This window comes from Meriones unguiculatus, assembly GCF_030254825.1.
Source record: "Meriones unguiculatus strain TT.TT164.6M chromosome Y unlocalized genomic scaffold, Bangor_MerUng_6.1 ChrY_unordered_Scaffold_23, whole genome shotgun sequence".
Taxonomy (NCBI): domain Eukaryota; kingdom Metazoa; phylum Chordata; class Mammalia; order Rodentia; family Muridae; genus Meriones; species Meriones unguiculatus.
In genome coordinates this window covers 15,239,645-15,251,356 of record NW_026843709.1, presented here as the reverse complement: position 1 = coordinate 15,251,356, position 11,712 = coordinate 15,239,645, and the positions used below count along the sequence as shown (strand labels likewise).

General features: G+C 40.4%; 1 non-coding gene across 1 annotated transcript; it reads right to left on the bottom strand.

Annotated features, from left to right (window-relative positions):
• Window positions 1-9,214: 9,214 nt before the first annotated feature.
• Window positions 9,215-9,322, bottom strand: LOC132651672 (U6 spliceosomal RNA). Its single transcript, XR_009589255.1, has one exon. It is a non-coding gene; the product is annotated as a U6 spliceosomal RNA (small nuclear RNA).
• Window positions 9,323-11,712: the final 2,390 nt, after the last annotated feature.

Below are 11,712 nucleotides of genomic sequence, written 5' to 3'. Positions count from 1 at the left end.
AATGTTCTAAAAGGCCTTCTATTGTGAACAAATCAGTCTTTCACTAAGGGAATTTTGTGTCAGTTAAATGAATTGTTGTCCCAAGGAATCCTACAGAAATTTTCAAGCAACCAAGACTGTTGTTACTAAAATATGTTTTTCTCTGCCCTCATCTGACAGATCAGTGCCATATCCTTGTATCCACAGATATGCTTTTTTCTGCATCAAATGGGATGTCATACAGATAGTCTTATAATATGCAGAGAGAGAGAGAGAGAGAGAAACCTTAAAACCCACAGTTATAAATGGGATTTTCCTGTGGAATTCTTCCCTTCAGAGCTCTGGGAAACCTGCAGGAAAGGAGACAGGAAATGTGTCCTAACTAGAGGGAATTGAGGACACAAGGAGAACAGTGCCATGAGAATCAGGGTGCAGAAGAAGATGATGCAGCCACCCTTGCTGAGACAAAAGCTTGGGTCAGCAAGAAGTGTGAGGAGGACCTCCCATATCAGGTTAATAGAGAGGGCACAGATAGAAGAAAGAGGGTGGGTGGCACTGGAAGGAGAAAAAAGAGGGGGCAGCAAAGGAGATACAATGTGAACAATTTGTAATAAATATATACATAAGAAAAACTGTGATAAAGGTAATGAAGTATAGAGCTCTTCAGGACTGATGGCTTCTTCTTGGGGGTGTTGCCAGGGTGCAGCAAGGATGAACTCAGTTTTCTCTGAGAGAATTGGCACTGTGACACTGATCATGTGCCAATGATTAGATGAACAACACATACTTCAATTGATGTATTTATAAGAAAAATATTTAGAGTGGCACATGGGTAGGAATTCGAACTTGTGAGCAATGAAAAAGGAGTGTAATGTGTATTATACCAAATCCCCATATTAGCAATAAAAATAATATGTTGACCAATTTTACAATGACTTTTAATGTGGAGAAAAAAATTCTGCTAAAGGTGGGCATAGTTTGACTTTGTAAAGTATGCTTTCCAGGTACTCCTTATGTAGCAGAGAATCCTGGCCATGAACTAGTGCTTACCCAGCTACCTCAGACTCCATGAGCTCAAGTGGCACCCCTGAACTAGCAATCCTGGCTTTAACACTAAGTTTAGAGCATTTGTCTGGATGAAACACAGCTGTTCTTGTTTCCTAGGCATATAACACGGATCCATTTCACTGTCCTGAGGACCAAATTTAAATGTACACACCAGGACCAGGACAATTCATCACTGACCACTGAGTAGCATATAGCTGCAGTGCAGCCAGGTCGGCCAATGCAACCCTGCTCATAGAGGTTTGGCAACACTAGTGTGCAATAGAACCAGCTGTCAAATAATTTATTTCTGCTCATTTCCCCCTTTACAATCACATATTTTTCTCTTTTTCAGCCAAAACAGTCTCAGGAAATGGCCAGTTTCTGAAGGCGTCTGGGAATTAGAATTCTGCCTCCTGGTCTTGGAAGATTTTGGTCCTATCTAAGTTCTTTGTCTCAGAGACTTTCCTTGGTGGTCTCTGCAAGTGGGGTGTTTTGAGTCTGAGAAGTACATAGCAAGCTCCCTGCAACCTTGGGAACCAGACAGGAAACTTTGTGTAATCTTGAGCGAATTCCTAGATGCCTTGCCAGGTGGCACAGATACGTTGCTACTGTGAAAAAATTTTGCTTGTACCCTTTGACGTATAAGTGCCGTTTGCTTGTTCAGTAAACTGAGACTTCAACAGTAAAATGTCTTGTCTAAATTCTTCTTGTCTCTGTCCCTCCATTTACACTCCCTCTTTCAGGTGGACCCTTTTCTGTTGGTATAATATTCTTTTGAAATGTATGCACCTTACCCTTGTTCATTTAAATGGTGATTTCTGCCCCCTCCCAGTATCTGGTTTCAATCTGCATATTGCATTGTGATAAACAGGCCAAAATAAAACAACTAGCTACAATGTTGTTCAAAGGGAGGAGCCAGAGGACAAGAAAGAGGGCAGAATAAGAGTGGGAAAAAATTGTGAGAGAACTTGGAGAGCTGGAGAACAGAGCTTGGAACTAAATGGAGATGGACTGGACCTAATATATCATAAAAAGCATGTATGATGGGTAATATCTAAATGTTAAGAAACTACAGGGGCTTGGAGGATTAGGAAGGAGTAGCTATTGCTCAGCATTGTATTTTAGGTTAATTAAATAAACCCAGTCTCTTTGTGGTGATTTGGTTATACAGCTGTTTAGGACTAACAGCAGCTTTACCAAAAGATAAATAGTAAATATTATTAACAGTCACTTACAACAAATGGTGCCCATCTAATCTAAGTATCCACACCCCTTAAATCATACTTTATCATGGTTTGGTGGGGGGAATAGGCTCCCAGTGAAAAAACTAAAACTTACCACCAAAAAACTCCCAGGTAAATTACTGTCTCTTTAAGAGAGACTCTTTAAACCTCCCAGGAGCAAAAGACAGCCTCCTGTGGGCTGATCTGAGACTTTACAAAACTGGCCGCTGCTGCAGTTTATCTGAGGTATAAACAAGCATCACTCCTTTATACTGGGGCTGGCTCAACTCGCTCAGCTCCACAAACATGGTGGAAAGAAAGAAACTGGAGGCAGACAGACCTATAGACAGAGTTTGGCCTGAACTGCATGTAAAAAAAAAAATGCCATGCCAGAGGATGTTTTAATCCCTTTTTTTTTTGTTTTGTTTTGGCTGTTATAGTCATGGATCTTGTTGCAATATGTTTAATGGTGTTGGTTCATCTCCATACCTTCTCCAAGAAAGTTGAAGGAGAAAATGGGGGTAAAAAACAAGGATTGGAATATTGAGGTAAAGACAAGAAAAAGGGCACTCTTCCTAATAATTAGATTAATAACGGTTAAAATTCAAAACTCACTGGCTGTAATATACTTGTCAGCTCTTTCTGGTAAGGATCCACCAATTCAGTACAACATCAATAAAGATAACCAACTGGGCTTTGTTTTTTAAAACATAAATTGGCACAACTGACCCCAAACTTAAACTTTTCTTGTCTCTTTGTTTGAATTTCATTTAAAGGCTTTGATTTACAATGATACGATTTGAATATATATATATATATATTCAAATATAAATATATATATATATATAAATGCATATCTGAACAAGATGAGGAAGGCACGTGCCTTTATTGCCAAGACAAATTAAAGAGAAACAGGCAGATCTCTGAGTTCAGGATCAAGCTTATTTACATAATAAAAGTCAGAATGGCAACTCCCGCTCTTAAGCCATTTGCAAAGATACTCTTAGATTTAAACTGACAAAATTTTTCTAAGGTTACCTTGTAAATTCTTATTTCTTAATAATAGATGTTATGTCTTAGTGATCTAAAGGTGGGATTCACATCATTTTTAGGTTTATGTAAAGAGAGATAATATTACACTGCTCTGGAAACTGCCTTATTCTTTTAAAAGTGAGAGATTTTCATGGGGGAAAATATTATTTATGCCTATGTAAAACAGACACAAGAGGCTTAAAGATGTCAAAGTACATGCCAACCTAGTTTAGTCTTAAAAAATCAAAAATTATATTCATGTTTAAAAAACAAAACTGTCCATCCCATATTAAAAAGAGGGCAAGCCAAAGAGTATCCAAAACCAATGTAAAAATACAGGTTCAAGATGCCTAGGCTATACTTAATGCTAAGGGTAAGAGAGTTTATATGCTAATGCTAAGAGAGTTTATATAAAGTTCAGCTATAAAGGCACAGCTGTCCAGTCTGTATAAAAAAGGGTCAAGCCAAAAAATAGGCAATATTTATGTAAAGGCCAGGTACAAGATGCCTAGGGTATGCTTAAATGCTAAAGTTAAGAGGGAGTTAAAATTAATTTTGGCTATAAAGGCATAACTGCCCATTCTATATAAACACGGGGATAGGGAAAATAGCTACAACATATATAATAATATAGGAATAAACCTCAAAACAGGTACAAGATACCTATGGTATGCTTTTATTCTAAATTTAAAAAAAAGAGTTTATATAAAGTTTACTTAAAACATGTGTTTTCTATTGTTCAAGGCAACCAGGTTTAGGAGAGAGTAACTATTGTCCAGCATTGTGTTCTTGGTTAACTAAAAAAACCCAGTCTCTGTGTGGTGATTTGGTTATACAGCTGTTTAGGATTAACAGCAAGCCTTACTAAAGATAATTATCAGTAAATATTAATCTCACATACAACACTTTCTGACAAACCGGAAGGATGTGTCAGTTGACACCCAAATAAGGGACCTTGAAAATGAGGGGCAACATGAGAAAGGCTGGTTTTTGGAGCTCTGGGTGCCTAAGAAAAAATGTGCTTCATGATGACTGCCCATTCCAGGGAGGAAGACAAGGTACACAGGCAGGAAAATCATGGGGCAGAGAAAGAGAAGGGAGATGCTAATGAGGACTTTAAAATCAATGCTAATAAAAGCAGGGAATTGGGAGAAATGCCCCTTTTCCCTTTTGTTTGTAAATGAAGTTTGTCCCTGCTTCCCAGTTGAAGATACAGTTAATCTGGAAAATCGGAAAAAGGAATCTCACAAGCTAAAGAGTTACTTGGAAAATTAGAAGAGCCAAACTGGGAGAAAAAAAGCACTTCTAAGGTTATTCCAAATGTTCATAATAGAGCTCAACCAGATTTGTGTAATTTGAGAGCAGAAAATAATTTAGGAGCTAGATAGTGAGGATGAAATGGAGTTAGAGGAAGAAATTGCTAAGTTCATTCAGACTGGCGTCCTGGCTTTCCCTACCACATGTGCAGGAGATATGGGGCTACTGCAGGAGGATATTACAGTTCTCCAAGAGAAATTTCAATTAGAAAGGCAATAAGTGGAGGTGACAAGGTGGTGGCACCAGGAGGACTCTGTTCTGAGGAGCAGGACAGCAGTGTTGGCACAAAAACCAGGAGACTGAACTCAGGGAACTAAAACACCAGCATTTGTGATTGCAAGGTGAGAGGAAAGCCTAAGGTGTAGAAATTAATTGGGACTAAGTTCAGGTCACCCAGTCAATAACTGATAAAGGTCCTGGGGACCAGCACCCGCCGCCCTAGATCAGCACACACAGCCTCCTGTGGCACCCCTAGCCACCATCCAGGACCAGGACACACAGCCTCTGGCCCAGAGTGATGAGTTCAGCCTTTGGAACAGAGCATAGACCTTAATTACCAGCCCAGAGTGGAATGCAAAGCTGTGTGCACAGCTGCCAGCCCAGATGGGCGCACACAGCCTCAGGCCCAGAGTAGCAACCCCAGCCACTATCTCAGAGGTGGTGAGGGGGACACAGCCTCTAGCCTCTAGTGAGGCACCAAGCCTCTGACCCAGAGCAGAGCCCTTAGTTGTCAGCTAGAGATGTGTACACTGCCTCTGGCCCAGAAGAGGACACACACTGCCAATCCAGATCAGAGTGTGGAGCCTCCGGAAAGGAGCAGCACCCACAGCAGCCTTTCCAGACTAGGGTACACAGCCTCCAGACCAGAGTGGCACCCCCAGCCGCCATCCCAGACAGGGACACAGAGCTTCTTGCCCATAGTGAGGTGCCCAGCCTTCAGACCAGAGTGGAGCCCTCAGTTGCCAGCCTAGAGAGGAGACCAGCGCAGAAACTGCAGCTGCCATCCCAGGATAGGGTGCTCAGCCTCTGGACCAGAGTGGCTCCCCAGCCACCATCCCAGACCGGGGAGCACAGCCTCCATACCAGAGCAGTGCCCCCAGCCCCCATCTCAAGCTTGAGCATACAATCTCCTAAAACAGAGCAGAGCACTCAGCCTCTGGCCGGGAGACTTGCTGGGCACTCCTTTCACCTTCGCAGAATGAACTATGTGCTCCAGGGTACCAGACTGAGTTTCCCTGTTGGAAGAAAACCCCACAGCTAGGGAATCAGCAGGTACTTCAAGAGGGCTGTACCTGGAAACCAGTGTAACAACAGCAGCAGCTCACTAAATTCAGAACGAGAAACCCAGCAGTGGGGCAGCTGTCTTGAGGACTTCTACGGGTGAGAGGAGAGCCCCCCCTAACTAACAAAGGCCACAGCAACTACTCAGGTCTATACGCCAGAGGTGAGCAGTGGCAATTCCTGAAAAATGCTGGCCATACAGTGACCATGCCCAAAAAGCAGAGGAGGCCTCTTTCAGAAAAAAATCACCTTCCTGCCAAGGCGATTCGCCCTACCTCAGGATTCCAGGAAGCAGCAGAAACTAACAGCCAACAACCTAAAATGGCCCAACGAGGAGACGTCAGCATAAAAGCTCAACCAACAAAAGATAGAACAATAGGCATCTCCAGAATCTAGCCATTTAGGGGCAAGCAGCCCTGGACACCTCCGCATAATAGAAATTCAAGATGACCTTACATCTATGCTGATGAAGAGGAAAAGACTCCCTGCTCCAAGGCCCAGAAAATATCTTCAACAAAATCATAGAAGAAAATTTCTCTAAGTTAAAGGAGAGGTCTATAAGATTACAAGAGGCCTAAAGAACATCTAATAAATCAGACCAGAAAAGAAAATCCTCCTGCCACATAATAATCAAAACAGTAAGTATACAGAACAAAGAAAAAAATGCTGAAAGCTGCAAGGGAAAAGGCCAACTAACATATAATGGTAAACCCATCAGAATCACACCTGACTTCTCAACAGATACAATGAAAGCAAGAAGGGCCTGGACTGATATAATGCAGATCCTAAGAGAACACAGATGTCAGCCCAGGCTAATATTTCCAGTAAAATTCTCAGTCATCATAGATGAAGAAAACAAGATATTCAATGACAAAAACAAATTCAAACAATACCTACCCACAAATCCAGCATTACAGAAGATATTAGAAGGAAAAATAGAACCCAGGAAAAGTAACTACATTCAGAAAAACACAGGGAACAAATAATCTTACTACAACAAAACCAAAAGTAGCCAAGTACACAAACAAACTACCATAGACAACAGTAAAATCAAATCATCTAAAGACCACTGGTCATTATTCTCCCTTAACATCAATGGACTCAACTCTCCAATAAAAAGACACACACTAACAGAATGGGTGCATAAATAAAACTCAGAAATCTGTTGCATACGAGAAACACACCTAAGTCAAAAGATACATATTACCTGAGAGTAAAGGGCTGGAAGGTGGCTTTCCAAGCAAATGGACCCAAGAAGCAAGCAGACGTAGCTCTGACCTCACAGACTTCCAACATGCTGGACCTGCACCTTCCCTTCCAGCCATGGATGTTCTGGCAGACCCTGGAAAGCATCGAAGCAGCCTATTCTTCCTGGACTTGGCCAACATTTCAGCCTTTTGACCTCCCTACAGCACCTTCAGTGTCAGCAGGAAGTAGCCAGAAGAGAATCTATGCCTGTTATTCACTTGTTCTTAACAAAAGGTTGAAATGGTGTGCTTCAGGACCGGAACAGGTGGCTCTAACTTCTCCCAACATTCCCCAGTCCCTACCTGCTGCCTTGCATGGATGGTAACTCTCTCAATTGACAATCCTCTACCCTGAATTTTCCAGGGCAGAGGCTTCCCTTACTCTTGACTTTGCAATCTGACCATTTTGTTGCTATAATTCTTCTCTCTCTCAACCTCTTGCATGACAACCAAGAGCTTCTTCCAATGAGCCTAAATTCATATACTTTAACTAACTTTATAAAAAGCAGCCCAAGCTCCCCATTTTTAATTATAGAAAAAGAGAGGAATGTTAGTATTTTGGAAAACAACCTGCTTCTGGGTTGCCCAGCAACCTATGATGTCATCATGTGTCACCAGCCAGCCAGTTGACCACACCTGGAAGATGTGGTTGCCGTGCCCCCTTAAAAGGGCCAATCCAACACATGGTCTCTCTCTTATGCTTACACCCTCTCTTATTTTTTCTCTCTTTCTCTCTCACTCTATCTTATGCTTTTTCTCTTTCTTTGGGCCACCCCATCCCCCTTTATATCTCTCTTTCCCCACCATGCCCTGCTATCCACTTCCACCATACCCTCCTAATAAACCTCTCGCAGAGAATATTGGTTGTCCCCCTGCTTCATCTCTTTTTAATTAATAACATCAGGTATACTATCTTATCATTTGAAAATAGTGATACTTTGACTTCTTCCTTCTGATTTAGATTCCCTTGACCTCCTTCAATCTTCTTATTGCTCTAGCATGGGCTTCCATAAACTGTGTTGAAGATCTATGGAGAAAATGAGCAGCCTTGTCTTGTCCCTGATTTCAGTGAGATTGCTTTAAGTTTCTTTCCATTTATTTTGATGTTGGTTGTAGGCATGCTGTATATTGCCTTTAATATGTTTAGATCTGTGCCTTGTATCCCTGGATCTCTCAAAACTTTAAACGTGAATGGATGTTAGATTTTGTCAAATGCTATTTCATTATCTAAGGAAATTGAGTCCATTGATGTTGAGAGAGACTAATGACCAGTGTTTTTTAGATCCTTTGATTTTAATATTGGTTGTGGTAGTAAGTTTGTGTATTGGTTGATTTTTGATTTACTATAATGAGGTTAATTATGTCCTGTGTTTTCTTGAAAGTAGCTGGTTTTCTTGGGTTGTATTTTTCCTTCTAGTGTCTTCTGTAGCACTGAATTTGTTTGTAAGTATTGTTGAAATTTGATTTTGTTATTGAATATTTTGTTTTCTCTGTCTATGAGGACTGAGAGGATTGCTGGGTATAGTAACCTGTGCTGACATCTATGATCTCTTCGGGCCTGCATGATATCTGTCCATGCCCTTCTAGCTCTCATAGTTTCTGTTGAGAAGTCAGGTATAATTCTAATTGGTTTGCCATTATATGTTATTTGGCCTTTTTACCTTGGATATTTTAGTATTTTTTTTTCTTTTAGTATTTTTATTTACTGTTTTTATTATTATGTGGTGAGAAGATTTTCTTTTCTGGACTAATTTATTGGGTGTTCTGTATACCTCTTGTATTCTTATTGGCCTCTTCTTTAAGGTGAGGAAATATTTTTCATTGCTTTTGTTGAAAATATTTTCTGGGCTTTGGAGGAGGGAATCTTCTTTTTCCTCTATTCCTATTATTTTTAGGTTTTGTTTTTTTATGTTGTCTTAAATTTATTGTATGGTCTCTGTCATGAATTTTTTTAGATTTAACATTTTTCTTGAATGTTACATCAATTCATCAATTTCTTCTATTGTATCATCCACACCTGAGATTCTTTCTTCCATCTCTTGTAGCCTGTTGCTTATGCTTAGCTCTGTAGTTCCTGTTTTCTTCCCTAAGTTCTTTCTCTTCATACGTGAATTTGAATCTCATCCTTGCATATGGGCCTTGCTAATATTCTCTCTATTGTTCCAATTTTAGTATATGTGCTCCTGAAGAGAGCAATACATATTTCTTTGAAATGGTCATTAATAAAATTACGTGTCCATGACTTGAGTTTCACATTATCACAAATGTCATTATTATTAATTAAATGCACAGATATGTCCTCAGTGGGTGAATTATTTTCTGTGAAAATGCTCCCTGACCTAGGCAAATCTTTGAACAAAAAGAATTTAATTGGGTCATTGCTTATACTTTTACAGAGACCATCCATGATGTCACCTCAGCAAGCAGACATCTTGTTTTAGTTTTTTCCAAAACTGAGAGATTTCATATTGAACCACAAGCAGCAGGAAGAGAGAGGGAGACTGAAAGTGACAGAGAGAGAGATAGAGACAGATTCAGAAATAGAGAGATGGAGACCAATAGAAACAAAGATGTAAAGTGACAGATACTTAGAGACAGAGACTTCAATTTCTCTGGTAACTTTCTTTGGCATATCAATCTCAAAGTACACCATCCTTTAATATAAATCCAAAAAGAATTATAATTTTTAATATTCTGTTTTAATTTTTATTAATTACACTTTATTCACTTTTACCCCCTTGAAGCCTCCACCCCTTCTTATCCCACCTTCCCTCCCCATTCGCCACACATGCCTCTCCCTAAGCTCACTGATAGGGGAGGTCTTTCTCTCCCTTCTTCTGATCTCGAGTCTCTTCTGATCTCTTCAGAAGTGGCTACATTCTCTTTCTGTGTGACCTGGTAAGGCTGCTCCCCCATCACGGTGAGGTGATCAAAAAGAAGGCTAATCATTTCTTGTTAGAGGTAGTCCCTGTTCCCCTTACTATGGAACCAACTTGGACACTGAACTGCCGTGGGCTACATCTGTGCAGAGATTCTAGGTTATCTCCATGCATGGTACTTGGATGGAGTACGAATCTCAGAAAAGACCTCTGTGATCAGATTTTTTTGGGTTATGTTGCTCTTCTTGTGGAGCTCCTGTCATCTCCAGATCTTGCTATTTCCCACTTCTTTAATTAGATTCCATGCACTCTGCCAAACAGTTGCCCATAAGTGTCAGCATTTGCTTTGATAGTCTTCAGGGCACAGCCTTTAAGAGGCTCTCTTTGGCAGGCTCTTAAATTGTTCCCTGTTTTCCCCAGCAACTTCCAAGCTCTAAAGAACATGACTTAAAATCTCCTTTGGAAAAAAAAATGTTGAATATTCCCATAACGGAGTATTATTCAGCTAAGAAAATGACATCATGATATTTCCAGGCAAATGGATGGAACCAGAAAAAATCATTTGGGGTGAAGTAAGTAAAATGCATACAGAGACCCACAGTCTGATAATTGTGCAGAGAAAGAACTTAAAACACCCAGGTCTAAATGGGTTTTCCCTATGAAATTTTTCCTTACATCAGAGCTCTGAGAAGCCTGCAGGAGAGGAGGCAGGAAGAGTCATAAGTACAGGGATTTGAGGACACAATAAGAACAATGCCCTGAAAATCAGGCCAAAGAGGAAAATGATGCATCCAGCCTTATTGAGACCTGATGAGGTAGGTTCAAATAGAAAGGTGAGGAGGACCTCACCTATCAGGGAAGTAGGGAAAGGGCCTAGGGGTAGAAGAGGGAGGGTGAATGGGACTAGAAGTAGAAGAGAGAAGGGACAGCAAAGGGCATACAAGGTGAACAAATTATAATAAAAATACATAAGACAAAATGTGATCAAGGTGATTTAGTATAGAGATCTTTAGGACTGATTGCTTCTTCTTGCCGGTGGTACCAAGGTACTACAAGGACAAACTCAGTTTTCTTTAAGGGACATGGCATTGACACTCTGATCATGATCCAATTAGTATATTAACAACACATACTGAAATTGATTTATTTTAAAGAAAAAAAATAGGGTAACACATGGTAGGAATTTGAACCTGAGATCAATGGAAAAGGATTGTAATTTATATTATGTGAATTTCCCACATAAGCAATAAAAATATTTGGACAACTTTTATGATGACTTTTAACAAGGAGAAAAGATTCTGCTAAAAGAAGGCAGAGTATGACTTTGTAAGGCATGCTTTCCAGGAACTCATTATGTAGTAAAGTATCCTAGCCATGAACTAGTGACCAAGACCCATGATTCAGGGGGCACCACTGAATAAACAGTCCTGGCACTGACACTATATTTTTAGATTTTTGTCTAAAGGACAAGGGCAGGAAACACAGCTATTCTTGTGTCCTAGGTATACAACATGGACATATTTCTCTATCATGAATGCCCAGTTTTAATTGTAAACCCCACGAGCAGAAGGGTTTCTCCCTGACCACTGACTAGGACACAAATGCTGATCCAGCCAGGCCATCCAAGGCAAGCCTGCTCAAAGAAGAAGGCAACACTGTGTAGAACAGCACCAGCTGTCAAATAGTTTATTGTCCCTTACATCTCCT